We start from the raw sequence: 26,504 nt of genomic DNA on the forward strand, positions 1-26,504 counted from the left end.
AAGGGTAATGGCGCAATAGAGAAGAATGGTACCGAAAAGGGTAATGGCGCAATAGAGAAGAATGGTACCGAAAAGGAGAATGGCGCAATAGAGAAGAATTATACCGAAAAGGGGAATGGCACAATAGAGAAGAATGGTACCGAAAAGGGGAATGGCGCAATAGAGAAGAATGGTACCGAAAAGGGGAATGGCGCAATAGAGAAGAATGGTACCGAAAAGGAGAATGGCGCAATAGAGAAGAATGGTACCGAAAAGGTTAATGGTGCAATAGAGAAGAATTATACTGAAAAGGGGAATTGTGCAAAAGAGAAGAATTATACCGAAAAGGGGAATGGCGCAATAGAGAAGAATTATACCGAAAAGGGGAATGGCGCAATAGAGAAGAATGGTACCGAAAAGGGTAATGGCGCAATAGAGAAGAATGGTACCGAAAAGGGAAATGGCGCAATAGAGAAGAATGGTACCGAAAAGGGGAATGGCGCAATAGAGAAGAATGGTACCGAAAAGGGTAATGGCGCAATAGAAAAGAATTATACCGAAAAGGGGAATGGCGCAATAGAGAAGAATGGTACTGAAAAGGGGAATGGCGCAATAGAGAAGAATGGTACCGAAAAGGGGAATGGCACAATAGAGAAGAATGGTACCGAAAAGGGGAATGGCGTAATAGAGAAGAATGGTACCGAAAAGGGGAATGGCGTAATAGAGAAGAATAGTACCGAAAAGGGGAATGGTGTAAAAGAGAAGAATAAATAGTCTGAGAAAATGAATTAATAAACACCGGTCCAACATCAACAATGGATTCACATTACATCACATCGTGTATCTCGTCCTTTTTTAACCCACCATGAGAAAGATTCTACAGCTATGAAGGTGACTGTTAGAGAGAATTATAAATCAGGATTTTAAAATGTTCTGCAACAAGGAGATGTACTGGATTTTTTTATTAAACACTTTATGTCCTCAGGGTTTAAATTACATTTTAGAGTAAGTGTATTGATTGTTTATTTTTATTTTAGCACAGTTTTTATAACCAACCATCTTTATTATATATATATATATATATTGTAATGTAGATGAACACAGAGTTTATTGTTACATAGAATAATGAGATGCATATTACAGAGGATTTATGTTCATTTTATACCCTAAGTGGTGCACGTCTCCTATTTTAAACCCAATATGATAATATTTACAGTTTTTATTACCCACTGTATGACCGGTTCCAGATATCCGATTCCACCGTAAACAGGAAGTGACATCACTTGGAATGCATAGTGTGTCATGTGATTAGACTCCGACAGATGCCGGACGAAATGGATGAACAGTGGTGGGAGACTGGGTAAGAAACGTATGTATATAAACCGTTTGTATTGTAATTGTTTAATAAGCCTAATGAACGTAGATAATAATTGTTTAATAAGCCATCTGCACGTAGATAATGGAGGAGGTGGCAAATAGCCTGTTATACCTCAGAAACGCGTCGCAAATAAACTGTTATACTAAGGATTGGAGTCAATGTCTGAATGTTGTGGAAAACCTGAGCCTGGGGCCGGGATGGCAGAGATATACCTGCTTGGGGGGGGGGGGGGAGGGTAAGTGGAGTAAACTGATAGTTTATCTCATATCTATCTATCTATCTCATATCTTTCTATGTAATATCTATCTCTCTATAGCTATCTCATATCTATCTTTCTAGCTATCTCATATCTTTCTATCTCTTATCTATCCATCTATCTATCTATCTCATATCTATCTTTTTTACCATGAGAACTGTGAACTTATGGAACAGTCTACCTCAGGAACTGGTCACAGCAGGAAAAATTAACAGCTTTAAGACAGGATTAGATACATTCTTGGAACAAAATAACATTAATGCTTATGAAGAAATATAAAATCCCATCTCTTCCCCAATATCGTGCCACACCCCTACCCTTCAATTCCCTGGTTGGACTTGATGGACATATGTCTTTTTTCGACCGTACTAACTATGTAACTATATCTCATATCTATCTATCTCATATCTATCTCTCTATCTCATATCTATCTCTCTCTCTATCTATCTCATATCTATCTATCTATCTATCTATCTATCTCATATCTATCTATCTCATATCTATCCATCTATCTCATATCAATCTCATATCTATCTATCTATCTATCTATCTCATATCTATCTATCTCATATCTATCTATCTGTCCAGGATCTAGACTCTGCATACATTTCTCTATAAAGGGATTTTCTCACCTCGGTTTTCGGGGATGACTTTTTCGGCGCAGTCTATAATCAAGGAAAACATTCTGTACTTGTTGCTATACCAACACATCCATCTCAGCTCAGCAAGACAGAACAATTTGCTCCGTCCCTTTCAGAAACAAAGACCCAAATGTATTTTAAGTGCTTTCCCAGAAGAAAAATGTAACGCACATCAAACACCTGGTAATACAAAGATTTCTTGTTATGTCATGACCTGGTCACATGACCTCTCCGCCTGCCGTCATTATTACTGTACAAGCGATGAGGAACACGATGAAATGCATTTTATACACCAGCTCATAACTCCTAAAACCGGATAATGGTTCCACAATAAGCACTGACCAAAATAAGCGGCTACTTATGTATAAAATAACATTTAGATAATGTTTTGTTAAAATAGATCAGACACCTTTCAATCTACAGCTGCACAGTCCTCTCTGTCCCTTCCCTGCACTCATCTCTATGATCATAGAGAACTATGTGGTCATACAGTTACAGCTGCACAGTCCTCTCTATCCCTTCCCTGCACTCATCTCTATTATCATAGAGATAACTGTGTGGTCATTCAGTTACAGCTGCACAGTCCTCTCTATACCCTCCCTGCACTCATCTCTATGATCATATAGAGAACTGTGTGGTCATACAGATACAGCTGCACAGTCCTCTCTATCCCCTCCCTGCACTCATCTCTATGATCATAGAGAGAACTGTGTGGTCATACAGTTACAGCTGCACAGTCCCCTCTATCCCCTCCCTGCACTCATCCAGATGATCATAGAGAGAACTGTGTGGTCATATAGTTACAGCTGCACAGTCCTCTCTATCCCCTCCCTGCACTCATCTCTATGATCATAGAGAGAACTGTGTGGTCATATAGTTACAGTTGCACAGTCCTCTCTATCCGGCGAATCCGGCGCTCCTGGCTGACGGTCCACCAATTCTCATACCGTTTGCTTCATCCAAGAGCTGCGGTCAGCAAAAATGGCTTATAGTCTAGGACACTTTCCAATCATGGCTAAAACCAACTCCTAAGAGCTTGTGCACCTCCAGTCTCACAATCTGTTGTGTGTAGATGAAGTATAGAGGAAGTACAGAGGAAGTGTAGAGGAAGTACAGAGGAAGTGTAGAGGAAGTACAGAGGAAGTACAGAGGAAGTGTAGAGGAAGTATAGAGGAAGTACAGAGGAGGTAGAGAGGAAGTGTAGAGGAAGTATAGAGGAAGTACAGAGGAAGTGTAGAGGAAGTACAGAGGAAGTACAGAGGAAGTGTAGAGGAAGTACAGAGGAAGTGTAGAGGAAGTATAGAGGAAGTACAGAGGAAGTAGAGAGGAGGTACAGAGGAGGTACAGAGGAGGTACAGAATAAGCACAGAGGAGGTACAGAGGAAGAGTAGAGGAGGTGCAGAGGAAGTACAGAGGAAGTGCAGAGTAGGTACAGAGGTAGTGTAGAGGAGTGTGACTGACTGACTCTGCAAAAAGTGACTTCTCCTTCCGGATGACAAGCCCCAGCATATCACAGGCAATATCCCCAGGCAGAACTAGAGATTATTGCATCCTTGTACCCAAAGAACCAGGCAACACCAGTCTTCAGGTATAAAATCAGAACTCTTTATTGTGGAACAAGTGTCTCCTTTTATAGGGAGGACATCACAGGGGGAAGGGTCAGTAAAGACAATACAGGTGGCAGTGAGTCTGGGAGATAATCCAATAAAGGTAATACAGGTGACAGGTAGTCTGGGAGATAATCCAATAAAGGTAATACAGGTGACAGGTAGTCTGGGAGATAATCCAATAAAGGTAATACAGGTGACAGGTAGTCTGGGAGATAATCCAACAAAGGTGATTAGCATCAACTAAGGGGTACAAATAGTGATGTCCTAAAGTCCATCCAAGTAGGTAGGGTGACTCTAGCATCTGTCACAGTGCTCCCCCTTTTAAAACGGCAGACCCGGTGCAATCCCAACGGATCCACTTGGGGCTGTCCGCGCTTCAACCACCAGACGCAGTTGTCCTGGTCCTCCTCTTGGTTGGGGTGTGCGGCAACAATGTAATGCAACACCAGCAAACCCTGTATAAAGCTTACTGGGGCTCCCATCAGAAAATGTTTCTGCTTTTCCCCCCCTCCCCGGCCAGGGGAGGGGGAAGGCCTGGCCCATAGTCTGTGGGAAGGAGGCTAGCTTCCGAGCCCCTCCCAAGCAACCTTTCCCAAAAGGAAAACTCCATCTGTTACCAGTTGAAGGGGCAGGGGGCCGATTGCTTCCTCACTCGGTTGCAATATCTGCCACTGAGGAGCCGCACCGACTGTGCCAACCCCTGTACGGTTCCACAGCCGCTGGGGATCCGGATCAACCTTCTGGGATCCTGACTGGACCGATGCAGGGACCACAGTCCCATCTGTAACTGCAGTCTTCAGTGCTAGGCAGATTGTAGCAAAACTCTGCCCTGATGAAGGCCCTTCAGCCGGAGAAGTGATAACTAGGTGGAGAGGAAGGTCGACTACCTTCTCACCTGTTTGCATTCCATGTCCCAATATGGAATTCTGCAGCGGGGAAGCTGCACCAACTGTGCCTTCACCAGTACCGTTAAAAAGCCACTGGGGATCCACTGGCTGTACCAGTGTAGGGATCACGGTTCCCTCTGTAGCTGCAGTATTCGTTGTTGAGCAGAGTATAGTAGGACTCTGCCCTGAAGCCGGCGCTTCAGCCGGGGCTGTGCTCAGTAGGTGGAGAGGGAGGTCAACTGCCTCTTCATCTGGTTGCAACCTCTTGCGCTGGGGAGATGAGCCGACCGCTCCATCTCCCGGAGTAAAATTCTCCATCTGGGGAGCCGCACCGTCTGTGCTTGCTCCTGTGCTGTTTAACAGTCTCTGTGGATCCAGGCCAACTGCCTGCGATCCAGGGTGGACTGGTACATGGATCACTGACCCCTCTGTAGCTGTAGAGCTGGAACTGGTGTCTGATGCTGGACAGAGTGTAGCAGAACTCAGCCCTAATGCCGGCGCTTCCACCCTGGTGTTCTGACCGGATACTGCTAGAGCGTCACGGTCCAGTGTGCAATCCAGGGGAAGGGGAAGACAGAGACCAGCCGTCTCATCTGTGCTGGTTTCCTCTGCTGTACATGGCTCGTGACCGTAGAAATCCCCCTCAGACAAGGACAGGTAGTCTTCCTCGAGGTACCATTCCTGATACATCAGCCAAGATAGATCCGGTTCCAGGTCTGGCACCTCCGACTGCGGCAGCATCTCTCTCCGCTTGTCCTGGATGTCCCAGAGTCCATATGACTCGGTACGGCCAAAGTCGTACCGCTCCTCATCCCACAATAGACCAGGCCAGCCGAAGTCTGTCCCTTCTGGAGAACAGGCTGTGTTTGGCCACCATTACACGGCACGGTAATGAGCCTCGAGCTCCATTTCTTTCTGCACCAATCTGTGCAACTCAACCATTTCGCTGCCCGTGGGTTGCTCGCTGAGGTGGCGAAGCTGCAAGTGGACCTGTTCCCTGAAGCGCTGCTCTGCGGTGGGCAGGACTTGTGCTCGGCTTCTCACCAACTCCTCAAGAACAACTTCCCAAATCTGCAAGCGAATTAAGGCTCTCTCTTGCATGGACATCTCTGCCATGGCATACTGCAGCTTCGCTATACGGAGTGTGTCAGCTGTGTAAGGACCCTGTTCACTCTCTCTCATGGAGGATCTTTGAAGAGACCCAGGAACCATTGCACCTCTCTTCAGAAATCCTCCATCCTTACAGGCTCTTCCTCACCAGGGTAAGTTGCTGAGACCGGGGTCAAGCCAGCGGCTGTATCTCCCCCAGCTGGGCTGGTCTCAGTGTCGATCCTGGAGAAGTGTGATTCCACCGTTGCCACCAATTGTGACGAAATGACTCCGCCAAAAGTGACTTCTCCTTCCGGATGACAAGCCCCGGCATATCACAGGCAATATCCCCAGGCAGAACGAGAGATTATTGCATCCTTGTACCCAAAGAACCAGGCAACACCAGTCTTCAGGTATAAAATCAGAACTCTTTATTGTGGAACAAGCGTCTCCTTTTATAGGAAGGACATCACAGGGGGAAGGGTCAGTAAAGACAATACAGGTGGCAGTGAGTCTGGGAGATTATCCCAATCCAACAAAGGTGATTAGCATCAACTGAGGGGTACAAATAGTGATGTCCTAAAGTCCATCCAAGTAGGTAGGGTGACTCTAGGATCCGTCACAAGGAGGTACAGGGGAAGTACAGACGAGGTACAGACAAAGTACCGAGAAAGTACAGAGGAGGTACACATGAAGTACAGTGGAAGTGCAGAGGAAGTACAGAAGTACAGAGGAAGTACAGAGGAGGTACAGAGGAAAGTGTAGAGAAGGTGCAGAGGAAGTAGAGAGGAGGTACTGAGGAGGTACAGAGGAAGTACAGAAGTACAAAGGAAGTACAGATGAAGAACAGAGGAGGTAAAGAGGAAGTACAGGGGAGGTACAGATGAAGTATAAAGGAGGTACAGAGGAAGTACAGAGGAGGTACAGACAAAGTACAGAGAAAGTACAGAGGAGGTACACATGAAGTACAGTGGAAGTGCAGAGGAAGTACAGAAGTACAGAGGAAGTACAGAGGAAAGTATAGAGAAGGTGCAGAGGAAGTAGAGAGGAGGTACTGAGGAGGTACAGAGGAAGTACAGAAGTACAGAGGAAGTACAGATGAAGAACAGAGGAGATAAAAAGGAAGTACAGGGGAGATACAGATGAAGTATAAAGGAGGTACAGAGGAAGTACACAGGATGTACAGAAGTTGCCATTAGACCTGGTCTCTAAGGTCATTTGGTATGAGGAAAGTAAAAGCCCCCTCTGCTATTTAGTCTGAGGACGGCAGAGCTTTAAGGCTACTCTGACTCAACTTTGACCACAACACAGGTCACACCGCCAATATCACAGCACCGTGTGCATGTACTGAGCGTGTATGTGGTCACCTTGGGACATGTTACTGTGACCACAACCTGACATGTGACAGAAATACATCACGGATCAGACATTTATCATCTACAGTGAAGGCGCGCGGCTCTATAATGTCTCTATGTGAACTGTGCAGAGGCCAAGGTCGTCGTTGGGCACATGATGATCAGGGGTCCAGTTACATTAGGGCCCCAGAGCCCCAGGTTTGGCCTCCATTTAGCATTAGATTTAGTTGATCACACCAGCACACCAGGACATTTTTATTGCTATCCTTATTATTCTTCCAATCATGAACATAATTCTTCTCATGTAAAGAGCGGCACACCTCCAGAATATAATCACGCGAACTGAAGCTGAAAATGTTTCTTGCTGCGGCCAAACATGAGGGAAGAGGCGGAATCTGTCATTAACCCCGTCACTTACTTGTTATATTCATCAGAGGAGAACGCAGACTCAACTGGAGAAATCTAAATGTAATTAATAGACAAAGAACAAGTGATGTCGGAGCAGAAGACGTCTGGATTCATGAGAACTTCAATATTTCTGATTAGATCATTGAAGGGAACATCATCCGAACAAGAGCGGCCATTTATGATGCGATGAAACATTTTATTGAGTATTTTCCAGCCTGCAGTATCAGATTGAGCCAAATCCCTAATGTCCTGGCCGGCTCTTCTCTGATCTGCAGTGCTGGGGGCCACCAGCCGGTTGTAATGTTTCCAAAACACCAGCAAGACAATCTATTCGCTATGTGAGACAACTAAATCATGGATCAGACTGCTGCTGGGAATTCAAGATTATTTAGGAATTAACTGAAATATAAGAATACGGCCAAAAAATGAAATCTCCCCTAAAAGACTGAAGGACCCCATCGCCCGTCCTCCATCCATGTCTTCTCCCCTCTATCAGTCTCCATCTATGTCCTCAGAAACAGTATACAGAGGGGCGGGTTATAACTACTATATATACTGATCCCATAGAGATAGCAGCAGTATACAGATAGAGCTGGAGGGGAGGTGTATAACTACTATATATACTGATCCCATAGAGATAGCAGCAGTATACAGATAGAGATGGAGGAGAGGTGTGTAACAACTATATATACTGATCCCATGGCGATATCAGTAGTATACAGACAGAGCTAGAGTGGAGATGTATAACTACTGTATATCCTGATCCAATAGAGATAGCAGCAGTATACAGATAGAGGTGGAGGGGATGTGTATAACTACTATATATCCTGATCCCATAGAGATAGCAGAAGCAGTATACAGATAGAGCTGGAGGGGGGGGTGTATAACTACTATATATCCTGATCCCATAGAGATAGCAGCAGCGGTATACAGATAGAGCTGGAGGGGGTTGTATTTCTACTATATATACTGATCCCATAGAGATAGCAGCAGTATACAGATAGAGCTGGAGGGGAGGTATATAACTACTATATATCCTGATACAATAGAGATAGCAGCAGTATACAGATAGAGCTGAGAGGGGAGATGTATAACTACTATATATCCTGATCCCATAGAGATAGCAGCAGTATACAGATAGAGCTGGAGGGGAGGTATATAACTACTAAATATCCTGATCCCATAGAGATAGCAGCAGTATACAGATAGACCTGGAGGGGAGGTGTATAGCTACTATATATACTGATCCAATAGAGATAGCAGCAGTATACAGATAGAGCTGAGAGGGGAGGTGTATAACTACCATATATCCTGATCCCATAGAGATAGCAGCAGCAGTATATTCCTCTGACACGTTAAACACTGTGATTATCTTGTGATTACATGACCCAGTTACAGTAATTAAACACATGGGTACAGCTGTGCTTGAACAAAACAGATGGTGCTGTTAGGCTAAGCGTGGTGTGTGTGAAATGGGGGGGGGGGAAAGCCTGGGGTTCTCCTTTAATAAAATAGAGTAGAAATAACCATGAAGCCAGAGCAGTGTCCTGGGTGCAGTATGTTGTGTTTATACCTTCAATCATGTGATCATCTGATCTATACAGTTGTATCATTAGGTTCTTGTTGCACACATTGAATTCTGGCAGTTTCTTTAGTTTGTTGTATTATTCCACAATGTGAAGGGCGGAGGTGTCCTTAGTATATTGGGCAGGAGGGTGAAGAGTCTTCGTCCCTCGTCTGTAAGTTATCGGGATCGGCTGCAGATCACAGATGAGGCTCAGGCTTTATGAAGGGGACGAGTTCTCACGTCTGCCAATACTCATTGCACTATAAATACAGAACATTGTTCACAAACCTCGGTCTTATTGCCGCTATCGATTTGTGTCACGGGAAGACAATTAAATCATCTTATGAAGTTCTGTTTTCATTATCTGCTCAATAAAAATCCCCAGGAGGCCCGGAAAGTTCCAGGTTTACATGAGTCTAATGAATCACGATTTCATTCTTTATCTTTTGGTGTAAAGAGGATTTGTTTATTCATATACTCAATGCGGCTATCAAAATGGAGAGTAGGATGACCTGAAATGACTGCAACATACGCCGGAGAGTAGGATGACCTGAAATGGCTGCACCATAGACTGGAGAGTAGGATGACCTGGAATGGCTGCACCATAGACTGGAGAGTAGGATGACCTGGAATGGCTGCACCATAGACTGGAGAGTAGGATGACCTGAAATGGCTGCACCATACGCCGGAGAGTAGGATGACCTGAAATGGCTGCACCATAGACTGGAGAGTAGGATGACCTGGAATGGCTGCACCATAGACTGGAGAGTAGGATGACCTGGAATGGCTGCACCATAGACTGGAGAGTAGGATGACCTGAAATGGCTGCACCATACGCCGGAGAGTAGGATGACCTGAAATGACTGCAACATACGACGGAGAGTAGGATGACCTGAAATGACTGCAACATACGCCGGAGAGCAGGATGACCTGAAATGGCTGCACCATAGACTGGAGAGTAGGACGACCTGAAATGGCTGCACCATAGACTGGAGAGTAGGATGACCTGGAATGGCTGCACCATAGACTGGAGAGTAGGATGACCTGGAATGGCTGCACCATAGACTGGAGAGTAGGACGACCTGAATGACTGCACCATAGACTGGAGAGTAGGATGACCTGAAATGGCTGCACCATAGACTGGAGAGTAGGATGACCATGAATGGCTGTACCATAGACTGGAGAGTAGGACGACCATGAATGGCTGTACCATAGACTGGAGAGTAGGACGACCTGGCATAGCTGCACCATACGCCCGAGAGTAGGATGACCTGGAATGGCTGCACCATACTCCAGAGAGTAGGATGACCTGGAATGTCTGCACCATACGACCAAGAGTAGGATGAACTAGAATGGCGGCACCATAGACTGGAGAGTGGGAGGATCTGAAATGGTTGCACCATACGCCAGAAAGTAGGATGACCTGGAATGGCTACACCATATGCTGCAGAGTAGGAGAATCTGAAATGGCTGCACCATACACTGAATGGCAGGGGATCCGTGAAATATGGATTTTTTTTTTAACCCAGACAAAACATCTCTGGACAACCTTTTCACATGTCTCCCTTGGAAGTGCTGCTAGTATGTTCTGCTAGTACGTTCTGCTAGTATGTTCCGCTGTGTGTCAGGTTCTGGAAAGATCTGTTTACTTCACCCTCTTACGTACTCTCTTACCTACTTTTCCTAATGAAATAATCTTCTCAACTACACTGCCATGTTACTGCAGACATTGTACTCCTTCTTCCTCTGGCAGATGTCAGTACACCCCTTCCTTACTACCCCTACAGAAAGAGTCTCCACAGTTTTAATACCATTTTATTGCAGACTCTGCTCCTTCCTCCTCTGGCAGCTGTCAGTACAGCCCCTTCTTACTTTCTCTCATGAGGTTGTCTAAGCTATACTGCCATGTTACTGCATCTCCCATCTGGCAGGTATTATTATTACATATAAATATATGTAGTAATATGAACATTAGCTGGGCAAACAGTATAGTTGTCTATTTATATAGTCTTCTAAGCTATACCGCCATATTACTACAGAGATTTTGCTCCTTCCCCCTCTGGCAGCTGACATTATATTATTTTATATTGTATACACTGGAGATCAAAATTAGAGAACAATTTCTGAACACTTGATTTTTACAGAAATAATGTAATCTACATTTATCATCATTTGAAGGATTTTTTGTAAGGGGTACATCATGCCATTAGAACAGTGTTTTACAAAATAATCAAAGTATCAACATAAAACCTTTATTTTTCTATAAACGAACGTGATGATGATAATTAGAGACCAGCAATGACTGTAGAAAAAGATTGTAAGTAAATGTTCTGAAGGTTCCAGCAGTCACCAATCAGTAGGTACATCAGTGTCCAGGAATGACTTCAGCTCATCTGCGCCCCCCACAGGACATCACTAGTCGCTCACACTTCTCTGGGGGGATTTGTATGACTTCAGCTCATCTGCGCCCCCCACAGGACATCACTAGTCGCTCACACTTCTCTGGGGGGATTTGTATGACTTCAACTCATCTGCGCCCCCCACAGGACATCCCTAGTCTCTCTACTCTGGGGGGATTTTGCTCCGCTCTTCTTCCAGTCTCTTCCACAGTTCTGTGACTCATGTTTCCCATCAGACCCAAATAAATTAAACTTGCTTTCATCATTAAAATGAACTCTGCACACACAACGTGCTCCTCAGGTGAGTCTAGCCTTTTGATTCTTTCTGCTAATGAGAGGTTGGGTCACTGCAGAGTGGACTTTCAGTCCAAATGCTCTTAAAGGGGTACTCCGCTGCTCAGTGATGGGCACAAACTGTTCTGAATGCTGGAGCCGGCGCCGGGAGCTTGTGATGTCATTGCCCCACCCCCTCAATGCAAGTCAATGGGAGGGGGCATGACTGTCACGCCCCCTCCCATTGACTTGCATTGAGGGGGTGGGGCGTGACATCATGAGGGGGCGGGGTTATGACATCACAAGCTCCCGGCTCCAGCGTTCGGAACAGTTTGTTTCAAAAACTGAGCAGCAGAGTATTTCTTTCAACATGGAGACACTATATAACAAGACAGATACCGTATTTATCGGGGTATACCACGCACCGGCCTATAACACGCACCCTCATTTTACCAAGGATATTTGGGTAAAAAAAGTTTTTTACCCAAATATCCATGGTAAAATGAGGGTGTGTGTGTGCGCGTGTATACCCCGATACACCCCCAGGAAAGGCAGGGGGAGAGAGGCCGTCGCTGCCCGCTTCTCTCCCCCTGCCTTTCCTCGGGTCTAGAGGCCTGCTGCCGGCCCTTCTCTCCCCCTGGCTATCGGCGCCGCTGCGCGTTCTGTCCCCCTGACTATCGGTACCGGCGCCCCATTGTCGGCGCCGATAGCCAGGGGGAGAGAAGCGGCGCCGACAGCCAGGGGGAGAGAAGGGGCAGCGGCACCCATTGCCGGCGCCGCTGCCCCGTTGCCTCCCCCCATCCCCGGTGGCATAATTACCTAGGTCGGGTCCGCGCTGCTGCAGGCCTCCGGTGTGCGTCCCCTGCGTCGTTGCTATGCACGGCGCGGCGCACTGACGTCATGCGCCGCGCCGTGCAGCGCATAGCAATGATGAAGGGGACGCATGCTGGAGGCCTGCAGCAGCGCGGACCCGACCCAGGTAATTATGCCACCGGGGATGGGGGGAGGCAACGGGGCAGCGGCGCCGGCAATGGGTGCCGCTGCCCCTTCTCTCCCCCTGGCTGTCGGCGCCGCTTCTCTCCCCCTGGCTATCGGCGCCGGCAATGGGGCGCCGGTACCGATACTCAGGGGGACAGAACGGGCAGCGGCGCCGATAGCCAGGGGGAGAGAAGGGCCGGCAGCAGCGCTCTAGATCCCAGGAAAGGCAGGGGAGAGAAGCGGGCAGCGATGGCCTCTCTCCCCCTGCCTTTCCTGGGGGTGTATCGGCGTATAACACGCACATAGACTTTAGGCTAAAAATTTTAGCCTAAAAAGTGCGTGTTATACGCCGATAAATACGGTACTTACCCTGTTCAGTGCGGAACTGACGAGCAATTCCAGCTGCAGTGATGAAACGATGACCCATGGAGATTATCCGCATTATCCTGTCCTCTGTTGCATTTGTCTTTTTGGGGCGACCGGCCTTCTTGGGGGCCTTGAATGAGTTTGTGATGTTGTAAAGATGCAATATTCTAGAAATCACAGACTTGGAACAACCAACTTCTCTCGCTATGGCTGATAGGGTTAACCCTTTGGCCTTCATCTGAACAACCTGCTGCCGGAGGGTTTCAGTCACACAGGAACGGCACACCAGTTATTAGGGTTTGTCAGATGATTAAGGAAATTAGCACCAGTTGCCAGATTAACACCAATAACACCAATAAAAAATAACTCCAATAACCAATAACACCAATAAGTGTTCTCTAATTTTGATCAGTGTTTTCTATAAAATTATCTCATTTACATTTTTATTCTGTGCTTCAGAATGAATACAATTTATGAAATAAGCTTGAAATACGGCTATTTTACTCATGTTAGGATATATTCAGGTAGGACGACACTATGACCTTGACATTTAGGAAATTGTGCATTGTTCTCAAATTTCCAGTGTTTACTTATATGTACATGAGCTGGACGCGCAGTATAGATGACATTTTTTGAATATCAGTGACAAGTTTACTCTTGTTACAGACCACTGCCTATCTTATAGACTCAGGATACGGATCACATACACTGTACGTACTGCAGTATACAGAGGGACTGAGTAACAATGACATAGTCAGTGCAGGTCAATGAATGCATTATTTTACCCTCAATCTGCTCTTTCTCTCCCTATTTCCCCCATTCTGCGCCATAGCATGGGAGGAAAGTCTTTTAATGGATCGTAATGACGCCTCGCAGTGAATCCGCTCTGACTGCATTTACTCCACTTCCCAAAATTGCTTTAGAACGTTTCCTATGGGGCTATTTGTAAGTTCTAATTTTGATGTTTACTGTACAAGTGACCAAGAAATGAGCGATTCAGAAGGTTGTAATTCAGATATCTGCGACTTAGAAGCCAATAAACTCTACTATTCAATATGGAAAATGGGAATGAGCACGAATAATGAGCCGGCGTGGAGCAGACATTGGCGGCGCTTACAGTGTGGGACAGAACTGTATGAATTCAATCATAAAGCCTCAAGGCTGAAAACCACTGCGCTGGAAACAATGACATGTGATGGCCATGAATAGACGTAATGCACTCACACCCGGATGGATCATACGAAGAGCAAAGAGAACAGCTGAGAACTAAGATCCTCCATCACCGTATTATTGGAGCTCTGTAGGATCACTACTTATATGTAGACAGTATACAGTGTATATATAGACTAAGACTGTATACAGAGTATATATGGACTAAGACAGTATACAGAGTGTATATATAGACTAAAAAACAGTATACAGAGTATATATAGACTAAGACAGTTCACAGAGTATATATAGACTAAGACAGTACACAGAGTATATATAGACTAAGACAGTATACAGAGTATATATAGACTAAGACAGTATACAGAGTATATATAGACTAAGACAGTATACAGAACATATATAGACAGACAGTATACAGAGTATATATAGACTAAAACAGTACACAGAGTATATATAGACTAAGACCGTATACAGAGTATATATAGACTAAGACCGTATACAGAGTATATATAGACTAAGACAGTATACAGAACATATATAGACTAAGACAGTATACAGAACATATATAGACTAAGACAGTACACAGAGTATATATAGACTATGACAGTATACAGAGTATATATAGACTAAGACCGTATACAGAGTATATATAGACTAAGACAGTATACAGAACATATATAGACTAAGACAGTATACAGAACATATATAGACTAAGACAGTACACAGAGTATATATAGACTATGACAGTATACAGAGTATATATAGACTAAGACAGTACACAGAGTATATATAGACTAAGAAAGTATACAGAATCTCTCTCATTCAGCCAAAGGCTCTCCGGGCATGCTGAGAGTTGTAGTTTTGCAACAGCCCGAGGACGCCTGGTTGGGAAACACTGATTGGTTAGATCTTCGGATCTGAAGGTTCACTCACATATCCTTTGGCCCTGCCCTAAAATAACAACGGCCAGCCCAAAAAAGTGCAGGAACTCACCTAATATTTCCACTCAACAGTGTTCCTACATGTTCCTGTAGGACTTGAGCCCTGTATAACCCTGTATATCCCCTTCTCACAGGGTCTTCCTAAATAACGTTCCCATAAGTTCAAAACCCGTAAGTATAAGCTACTGGAATAGAGACAAGGGTGGGGGGGTGGGGGGGGGGGGGTTGGGGGGGCATTTATCATTGTCTTTCGAACAGTTTTTGTGTGTAGATTGGTCGAACATTTGGCGCAGCGCTGCATCGCACCTCAGACTATTTTTTGCGACTTTTGGGTTTACACTGGTTCTGGCACAGACCAGTTGTTAAGGTTACTTTTATGCAGTGGTAATGAATTTATCAACTGCGACTTTTTTTTAACAAGTCGCAAAAAACAACAAAGAGTCACAAAACTACCTAGCCCAGCTCAGCTTTTTTCAGTCTGCATTTTTTTTTTCCAATTTTGGGCTCCTTGGGATTTTTAAAAAAAATGACCTTATGTTGAGACTTTGGCGACTTTTCGGGCTAGGTGTTTTTCTCCCATAGAAATCTATAAAAGTGAAAAAAAAAAAGAAACGTGGGTTTTAACTTTTGGGTCTTTATTCTTTTTTTGACTTAAGCGATGGAGTTAGCTTTTTCTTTTTTTATTATTTATGTAAATTTGGTAGGTTACCTACAATTTTTTTTTAAATTAATTTTCAATCAGGGACCAATTTATGTGAGTGGGCCGGGACATAAAAATGTAGCCAGCAATACTAAAAATGTATAAAGGGGCTATGTAGTTGTAAAATTAATATTCTTTAAATTAATTAAATTAATATTGTGAAACTTTTTTTATTAAAATTATTTTTTTTTTCCCACCAGATTATAAAGGATGATTGCAATGGGTGTCAGGAATGACACCCGCTGCAATCTGTCTTTTAGTGCAGGTACTACAGCTCCCAGCATGGAACAGTCTGTTCCATGCTGGGAGTAGAAGTAGTACCTAAATAATGTCAAAAATAGAGAGAATAAAGTTAAAAAGTAGTAAAAATAAAACACACTTTATAAAACACATTATTAAAATACATTATTAACAAAAAGTTTCACAAAATTAATTAAAAAAAAGATATTATTTTTACAATTACATGGCTGAATGTGATAACCTGATAACTTGAATGTATGGCCCCTTTATCCATTATGCCCTCTCACATAAATTGGTCCCCGATTGAAAATGAATAAAATATTACTTTTAAAAAAAAAATATATATAAAAATGTTTTCCATCCCTACTGCATTTTATTTTTATTTATTTATTATTATAAAATTTTTTTTGGTACTCGACAAAATTCTAAAAAAAAAAAAACACCTGCAGGGAAACTGCCAAAGAGGCAAAAATGCAATTTTCACATAAAGGTAAAAACGTCAGAAAAAAACCCACAAAAAATTCCTCACAGTTTTTCTGGTGTATTTTCAAATGTAAAACAAAAAAAAAAAAAAAATGGAAACTAAGCCTTACACCTACATCAATAAATGCCTCCTAATGTCCCCTGAAGAAGTCATTTCTACAATGGACACATCACATGTTTAGGAATTGGTCATTGCCTTTGGGGGAGGCTCCCTACAGACATTTAATTCTATCTGTATGTTTGGACACCAAGGGAGGAATTTATTAAGGGATTTACACAGGTTTTTTGTGTATATTTGTAATAAAAAGGTGGCATGTGCCACTTTTTGTGCAACTTTCAGTTGTACGCCGGCCTGCGCCCCCTTCCCATAGACTTTCGTTAAGGGGGCGGGCGTGAGGCAACGAGGGACGGCCCTGAACACGGAAGCCCGCACGCAGCGTTCGTAACAATAAGCTTCCGGACTCTGGGGAGTGGAGCTCTTGAAGCAGGGCAGCGGAGTGCCCCTTTAAGAAAAGTTACAGATTTGTCGCACTCCATTCAATTACACAAAAATTGAAACCAGAACAGGCCTGGCTTACAAAACTGGCTTCCAAAAAGTCACACAAATCTCGCAGAGAAAGGGGTCATAAAAAATAGTGTTCTGAAGTGAAATTTCACAAAAATGTGTGCTAGCCCCAAATTTATCACAGGCCCGGTCATTTTCCTACATTTGTCTTCGATACTTTATAGACAGTTTGGTGAATATTTTCCGTATGAATTAGGAAATCTTTCCACTTATATGGTCGTCTATCTGGAGGCCAAAGCAGTTGTAATTTCTATGGTTTCCATCCCGGAATCTGTTTGCTGTATGGAATTGTTCACATCTCTCGCTATTCTACACAACAGGATTCCTTAATGAATTACACCACCTATACACAGAGCCATGTCTACTGGAATCCCTGATATGGACACTTGGTGTGATGTGTCTGAAGTTCTCCACAATTTAATATTTCCTGGTAAGTTTTAGTCTGCAATCCATGTACTAGTTTAGTATCTTTTCTGAACTCTCTCTAGAGTATCTATATTCTTCTGGAATATTCTTCAGTAATGCACACAATACTCCAAGTGAGGTCTCACCAGTGCAGCTCTCTACAGTGGCATAAGCACCTCCCTCTACTGCTAATATATCTCTCCATACATTCATGAGCACCTCACTCTACTGCTAATACCTCTCCCTATACACCCATGAGCACCTCCCTCTACGACTAATACAGTAATAGATGTATCTATGTTTATATGTAAGAAAATGTTCATTTAGGAGGCCTCCTCCCTTTAATGCTAGGTCGCTCCTTCCGGTCTTACCCCTCCCATCTTGTGAAGCCTTTGAACAAAGAAGCCCGCCAAACTGTTCAGGAAAGGCATATCTTTTCCCCTAGTAGGGGGTGGGAACTTATGTTAATTACAAAGGTAATATAAGCTTGAACGATTTGAATAAAGCTCAGTGACGAGCACACAGAACTTTGAAGCATTTGAAACGGACAATGGCTCCGTTTGATTTACTTTGGTATACTTCGGCATATAGATTCTGTATACGGATTTGGCCGGGAGTAAGATAGCTGTTACGCCGAGCGCTCCGGGTCCCCGCTCCTCCCCGGAGCGCTCGCTACACTCTCGCTATTGCAGCGCTCCGGTCAGATCCACTGACCCGGTGCGCTGCGATCCTGCCTCCAGCCGGGATGCGATTCGCGATGCGGGTGGCGCCCGCTCGCGATGCGCACCCCGGCTCCCGTACCCCGTACCTGACTCGCTCTCCGTCGGTCCTGTCCCGGCGCGCGGCCCCGCTCCCTAGGGCGCGCGCGCGCCGGGTCTCTGCGATTTAAAGGGCCACTGCGCCGCTGATTGGCGCAGTGGTTCTAATTAGTGTGTTCACCTGTGCACTCCCTATGTATACCTCACTTCCCCTGCACTCCCTCGCCGGATCTTGTTGCCATTGTGCCAGTGAAAGCGTTCCTTGTGTGTTCCTAGCCTGTGTTCCAGACCTCCTGCCGTTGCCCCTGACTACGATCCTTGCTGCCTGCCCCGACCTTCTGCTACGTCCGACCTTGCTTCTGTCTACTCCCTTGTACCGCGCCTATCTTCAGCAGTCAGAGAGGTTGAGCCGTTGCTAGTGGATACGACCTGGTCACTACCGCCGCAGCAAGACCATCCCGCTTTGCGGCGGGCTCTGGTGAACACCAGTAGTGACTTAGAACCGGTCCACTAGCACGGTCCACGCCAATCCCTCTCTGGCACAGAGGATCCACCTCCTGCCAGCCGGCATCGTGACAATAGCTACCAGAGCACTGATAAAATCTATATCAGGTGGCGCCCAACCTGGGGCCTGTTTTTTTTCCCGATCATAATCCAGTCGCGCCGATGGGGAGTCATTTTGAACCAAAGAAGATGGCACAGAGGAGGGCAGTGGTTCATCTCTGGAAGTACGGTAAGGACACCTAGGTACCTAGTCACAGTGCCCCTGCCCCTCCTTTGGTTTATCTTGATGCCTTAAGTTGACTGGTTTGTGACGAAGCAGAGACAGGTAATATTCTCACCCAAAGCCAATTACCCTTGTACCTGTCATGAAGTAGCTATCTACTGCCTGAGTGTGTATGAAATGTGAGTGAGTGAATAAGTGGAATTGGGACTGTTCCTTGGGGAGTTGAGTTGCGGCGTACATTGTCGTAATTAAGCATTGGGATGTTTAGGACAGAGATTGTCGTAATTAAGCATCATCGGGATGTTTAGGACAGAACCGTAAATAGATAGTGGTCTAGGACTGGGGGGGCACAGGACGCCTGTTATAGAGTCATAAATAGATATTGTCTAGGAATGGGCGTACAAGGGATTTTTTCCCGGTAATAAAAGATTCCCGGAACTTGTCCCATTGCAACTGATTGAATATGTGTCTTGTCTTAATGTGTGCATAGATTAATGTTAAGCTAGCTAATGTAATATTAGGTCTAGTTACAAAAGTGTTTGTTGATTGAATCCTAATGTATTAGTGTTTTAAAGATATCTCCTAGAGTACAGGAGGGGTTAAGAGGGGTTTTAGTTGTGCAACAGCTGGAGGTACATGAAAAGGTCACACCAAGGTAAGGGGGGCTGTGGGCTTTAGATAGTCAGGGACAAGTAGGGGGCTATGGAGTTTGCAGATGTTGCCGACAGGATGTGGGGGAAGGGAAATGCAGAGAGTTGTATAGAGTAAGAGAAAAAAAATAAGTGAAGTTTTGATGGAAAACATGTGGTGAGTGCAGAATGGAATGGATGAATTATAGATATTAAGGCAGTTGCAAGTTTGAAATATATTGATGGTTGATAGGATAAGAAGGTTTATATATATAGCAGTGTTATATACAGTCATACAGCAGTGTGATTCTTGAGAACAATTGTGATTTAACTTAGTTATACTGTAGTCATCTGAATGGATATAGATAGGCCGAAGTTGTTGGTTGAAAGTTTGTTTTAGGGTGTGGGATAACATGAATGGCAATGGTGAGGGGGGGGAAGGGAGTGTGAAAAATACAACTGTCCGTATAATGCTATCATTATGGAGCTAAGAATCCCTTATGGAGTGACACCCTAAAATCACAACCCCAGATAATGTTAAGATTTTACCCTTATTCATATCTCTCTCTCTCACTTTCTGGAGATAGCCATGAGGCTGCTAGTCTCTGCCACATGCTTACTCCGTATGGGGGGCAGCCATGTTACCACCCCCAGGAGTGAAGTTCCTCCCCCAACAACCATTTTTAGCTCACCCAATTAGTTACCACCTCCACTCCCCGGCAGCCATTTTAACACACCTGGTATAGTGAAGTATGTATGATGAATTAGGAATACATGGAGTATGACCAGTGAATGGTTTCTGGTGAAGCTGTGTATGTACATGTTTATGTCATAATGAACCTATTTGATGATATTTTATTAATTTCTTAATAAGTTGGTTTTCGCAGGAGTGCAAGATGGATAAAAAAAAAAAAAAGACATTTATAAGGAAATGCAATTAATGGTTTGATTATATTATAGGAGTAACCAGAGAAGGAGTTTAACCAAGGAAAAAAAAAAAAAAAAAGTTAAATAAATTAAAAAGTAATCACTTTTTAATTAATGAATATTACCTTAAGCACTTAAAATCAGCTAATGGTTTATTGATTATGAATAATGCACACTGAAGGTGATTTTTCCCAATTTTTGAAAGAGCTCTGTATATTTTTATTCTTTTACATTTTGTTTTTGGTGAGAATGTGGGCCCTGTGTGTTGTATGTTGAGTATTTGTAGATGTTGGTATTGTTACATGTTACATGTGTATTGTATGTCTCCATGTAAATAACACAGGAAGCCAAGCAGATACCTAGACGTTCGATAGTTATTGAGGAATGACTAAACCGAAGGGAGGACAAAAAGCCAGACTCAAAGGGGTGGTGACCAGGGACATAGAGGAGTGGGAGGAGAAAGGCAGGGCTTATAGGAAGATTGACAGAACAGCCTTGGTCTACTGAAACATAGTCACATTAAATTGAAGAAACTACTGTTTAAACTGGAATGCGTTTATAGTACCTGCATAAACAATGTGATATACCTATACATTCTACATTGTATTTATTTGAATAACATCAATTTTGAGTGGATAACTTTATAATGATAATTTAGTGTAACACGAAGATGCTGATTGTCTTAAACTTATAAGGTTAAAAATTCAAGAGTCATGATAGTATATCAGAGAATCCATGGTTGATGCTGAGTTATAAATGTAAGTTTGTTCCAAGTAATGTAAAGATGTAACACATAAGACAGGATATATGGTGACCACACCCAGGATGAAGTTCTACTACAATAAACCACTCGATCTGAACTGGTGGTTCAGAAAAGTAGAGCTGAAGGTATTCACTGAGATGTGTAAGATATCTGAAGGTATGACACAATGAGTATGGGTACACTTTAAATACTGACCACAAGTATGGGCCTATTGGAGTAAAAGTGTTCTTGAATCCTTGAGCGAACCAATCTGTAGTTTGTAATTCAAGTGTTCAAAGTCCGAGAGCGGCCAGAGAAAGTGGCCATCGTAAAGATCAGAGCCACATGAAAGAAACAGCCCCAGAAGCCAAGGGGACTGAATGGTGAAGGAGGCTGCCAAGACTGCAGTGCTCCTGTTCCCCCACAGTTATGGTACAAAGTGCACAGGTGGATGGGCAATGTGGAATTTTCTGGTTAGGTCACCTTGCAGGAACCAGCTATGCATGCTGAGAGAGACCAATGGAAGAAGAAAGAGGTGGTACAGGGCAAAGATGGCATCCGGAGAGTTGATAAGAAAATGTATGTGCCAGCAGTCCTGTACCCCATGGTAACATATATGACCCCATACACTAAGCCATGGGGAGCTATGTGTGTAGTAATGTCCGTACATTGGGTGGCCTCAGGATTCACCAATGCAGAAAGAAGGTTTGTACAGATGTCATCATTTACATCTGACATATGACCTAGGTAAAAACAATAAAGGTACCTGACCAACATGCTTCATAAACATCTTACCTGTTTCAGAGAATATGAGTAGACTTCATCTACCTGCCTGGGGTGAGCCAATATCAGTATGCCCTTGTCTGATTGTACTGATCCTTAACCATAGATACAGTAAAGTATACAATTAAGAACCTTTTATAAAGTTGGGCCTAGTACAGCTTCTGTAATTGTCCCCTATTTCCTTAAACCCTATTTCCCTCTTAAACCCTATTTCAGTGGGTGATACTGTTATAAATAAAAGGAATATTTGGTGTAAGATTATAGAAAGGATAGACCTAGCAAGCGGGATGAGTAAATGGTAACTATCGTAAAGTATGGGATACTTGGGGATATGAAGCTTAGAATCCAATTAGATGGGAATTGAACTGGAGAATGCACATTAGTCAAGACACATCTGCCCATACACATTTCCATTACCGAACCTACAAAGGAACCCAAACCACACTTTAGAAGTAAACGTGCAGCCACTGCTGTGAGTTTTGATCCCTTTGTGTATATTGATGTTATAGGAGTCCCAAGGGGGGCCCCAGATGAGTTTAGAGCTATAGGTCAAGTAAAAAGCCGGAGTAAAGTCAATAATATCCCAGATTTCCATGAGTAAAATTAATTATATCTATTATAACCAACAAAGATTAATACATTTCTTTGTAAATGCTCTTAAAGGACAGGCCGAACAACTAAGAGCCACATCCGCTATAACATTCCAAAATGGTACGGCATTAGATATGATGTATGGTGTAAGAGGAAAAAGGGGGGGGGTATGTAAAATGTTTGGGAAGACCTGTTGCACATATATCCCAGCCAATATAGGACCGGTAAAATAACCATACTTATAATTCTAATAATTATCTTATCGATAATGCCACGCCAGTGATGACAAATGTGGACTTATACCCCATTACAGAGCTTCAATGCCATCTATAACACAGGTAAACCTTAGGGACAGCATCTGACTCCATATGTGTAAAGTCTGAGGCTAAGGGGGTCCATGGACAAACCATGGGTCGTCTAAAGTACAGTGAAGCGTTCGAGAAAACACATTGGGGCAGATGAGTTAGGATGATGGAAATTAGAGAAAGGTAAAATGATAATTTTAGGGGGGATTGTGATAGATGTATCTATGTTTATATGCAAGAAAATGTTCAATTAGGAGGCCCCCTCCCCCTAATGCTATGTTGTCGCTCCTTCCGGTCTCACCCCTCCCATCGCGTGAAGCCTTTAAACAAAGAAGCCCGCCAAACTTTTCTTATAAACCTATGAGCACTTCCCTCTACTGGTAATACCTCTCCCTATATACCCATGACCACTTCCCTCTTTCTACTGCCTATACCTCTCCCTATATATTCATGAGCATTTCCCTCTAGGGCTAATACCTCTCCATATACAGTCATGAGCACTTCCTTCTACAACTAATACCTCTCCCTATACACCCATGGACATTCTCCTCTATGGCTAATATTTCTCCATAAACACCCATGAGCACTTCTCGCTCCTGCTAATACCTCTCCCTAAACACCTATGAGCACTTCCCTCTAATGCTAATACCTCTCTTTATACACCCATGAGCACTTCCCTCTACTGCTAATACCTCTCCCTATACAGCCATGAGCACTTCCCTCTACTGCTAATACCTCTCATTATACAGCCATGAACACTTCCCTCTTCCTACTGCTTATACCTCTCCCTATGCATCCAAGCATTCTCCTAGCATTTCCCGCTGCTCTATTACATTGTCTTCCTACCTTTAAGGTATATATATGTAATATAATACAGTATAATTTAATATAATATACTTTACTGCAATATAACATAGTATAGTATAATGTGATGTAGTACAGTATAATATAGTATAATGTGATGTAGTACAGTATAATATAGTATAATTTAATATAATTTAGTATAATGTAATATAGTGCTCTTTACTAATCTGAAACTGATATATTGTATATTGGATTATAATCCGGATAATCTGACTTTACATGTTTTATAATTTCTGCCCAATTTTGGAATAAAAGTGAAGTTACAGAATCGGTAGCATTCAGCCGAGAACCATAAAACTAGACTTTTCCTGTAAGTACAGTCTCTATCTCAGGGTGAGATGTTTGGTCTTTATTCTCCACAGTTTCCTCCGTACGTCCCAGCGTGCAGAGAGAAAAAAAGAAAAAAAGAAAAGCTTCCACCGGAAATGGTTCTCTGGGGCGCCATTGTTGAGATGAATTATGTAAAAGAATACGGTGCAATGAGTAGACGGGAGACAGAGACGCCCGCAGAACCGACAGATATTATCCCCAATCATAGGCACCCGGGGGGCTGGAAACTATTCCAAATGCTACAATTCTGCTCCAGATGAAGCAAACAAAACACATTGAGACGACGATAAATGGCCACCGCCGATCAAACCATTAGGAAATGGTGACGGTATTGTAGTGTGACGCCGTGTCTCTATTTTTGTGCCTTTTTTGTCACTTTTATTTAAAGAGTACCTGTCATGATCTTGTTAAATGTTATAATCCTCCCAGGTCACTGCCCCCATCATGATAAACCACCCCCGGACTTTATTTTTATTATTTTTTAGTTCTCTACTTTGATATTGCTCTGTATCTTCTGCTCAGACTCAGTCAGATTCACAGACTGGGAAGGGGGCGTTCCCCAGCAGGCGTGACATCATCTGAAGCCATACAGGGGAGAACTTCCTCACTCACTCTGCTACACACAGCCAAGAGCAGTTCAGTGTGAGATGAGCTATGATTGGCTAAGGCTGCCCCCCCCCCCCCTCAGCAGTTCCTGATTTTGGACTTCTGCCAGGCCAGCAGGAGTCCAAAGTCTGTGCAAGAGATGGGGGGGGGGGGGATGTGCTCTGGACAGGTAGGGAGACACCTAGTGGCAGCTTTTTAAAACACAAATCATAGAAAACTTTTTTTGTAAGCAAAGTACATTAGAAAGATTTTTTTATTTACCATAAGGAGAGAAATAGCAAAAACATTTTTTAATTAGAGTGCCCATTTAAGTGACAAAAAAGTGGGAGAGATTAGTTGGAGACGGCGCTGATTCTCAACGCTTCGCAGATTTTTTCATAATTTACACCACAAAATTGGCAAAATAATAAAGGAAATCTACACCAGCTGCCATAGACTCCTGAGCCCGATGCTCGGACAGGCAAAGATGCACCCCAGCTTCTTAATCATACTCCAGAATATCTTTTACATAAGCATTACAACAGTGTTTCCCAACCAGGGTGTCTCCAGCTGTTGCTAAACTACAACTCCCAGCATGCCCGGACAGCCTTCGGTGCATCATATTAGTGCAGTGTTTCCCAATCAGGGTGACTCCAGCTGTTGCAACACTACAACTCCCAGCATGCTGTCCAGGCATGCTGGGAGTTGTAGTTTTGCAACAGCTGGAGGCACCCTGGTTGGGAAACACTGCCATATAGTATAGTGTCAGAATAAAGATACACATTGTATATTACCATATAGCAGAACATCGTAGCATAAATGTAAATATTTCTTGCATACAACCATATAGTTTAGTATCATTGTATCATATAGATACTGTATATAATTCATATCAGCAGATAACATAACATTATAGCAGGTAGCATAGATATTTATTGTATATCCTCATATTGATCATCCAATCTATTATCAGTCACTACAATCATTGAGGAATATATAGGATACAAGTGCTGGGACTATATGGTATATGACATGTGAAGTGTCATTTATTTAGAGGATGAAGAAAAATACATTGTAACAAATCAATGGAACGTATGGGCTGGAGCATTACACATTCTTGTATCTATTCCTTTACTTTATAATATAGATAAATCTCCTATTATATTGCACTATATTAGATGAAGTTATATTAGATGTTATAATACTGGAATAGGCTTAAAAATAACTTATTATTAAACCTTCAATGACCAGGAGCAGATTATAGTTACATCTGCCTGGAACACAAGTCCCTGACGCATCACGGTCTCCTCCTTGTCTACAGTAGGTATATGGACACAGGGTAAAGACCCATCATGGTCTCCTCCTGGTCTACAGTAGGTATATGGACAGGTTGGACACAAGTCCCTGACCCATCATTTCTTCCCTCTGGTCTACAGTAGGTATATGGACAGGCTGGACACAAGGTTCCTGACCCATCATTGTCTCCTCCTGGTCTACAGTAGGTATATGGACAGGCTGGACACAGGGTTCCTGACCCATCATTGTCTCCTCCTGGTCTACAGTAGGTATATGT

The 26,504-nt window shown here is 43.5% G+C and overlaps 1 protein-coding gene and 1 long non-coding RNA gene across 2 annotated transcripts in view; one reads left to right on the forward strand and one right to left on the reverse strand.

The window, feature by feature from the left end:
• Positions 1-26,504, reverse strand: part of PLPPR5 (phospholipid phosphatase related 5) — a 207,701-nt gene that overhangs the window by 173,359 nt on the left and 7,838 nt on the right. The window lies entirely within an intron of this gene.
• Positions 1,283-24,658, forward strand: LOC130275295 (uncharacterized). Its single transcript, XR_008844723.1, has 3 exons — positions 1,283-1,348; positions 17,606-17,715; positions 24,379-24,658. It is a non-coding gene; the product is annotated as an uncharacterized LOC130275295 (long non-coding RNA).

Source organism: Hyla sarda, chromosome 6 (genome assembly GCF_029499605.1).
Source record: "Hyla sarda isolate aHylSar1 chromosome 6, aHylSar1.hap1, whole genome shotgun sequence".
NCBI lineage: Eukaryota > Metazoa > Chordata > Amphibia > Anura > Hylidae > Hyla > Hyla sarda.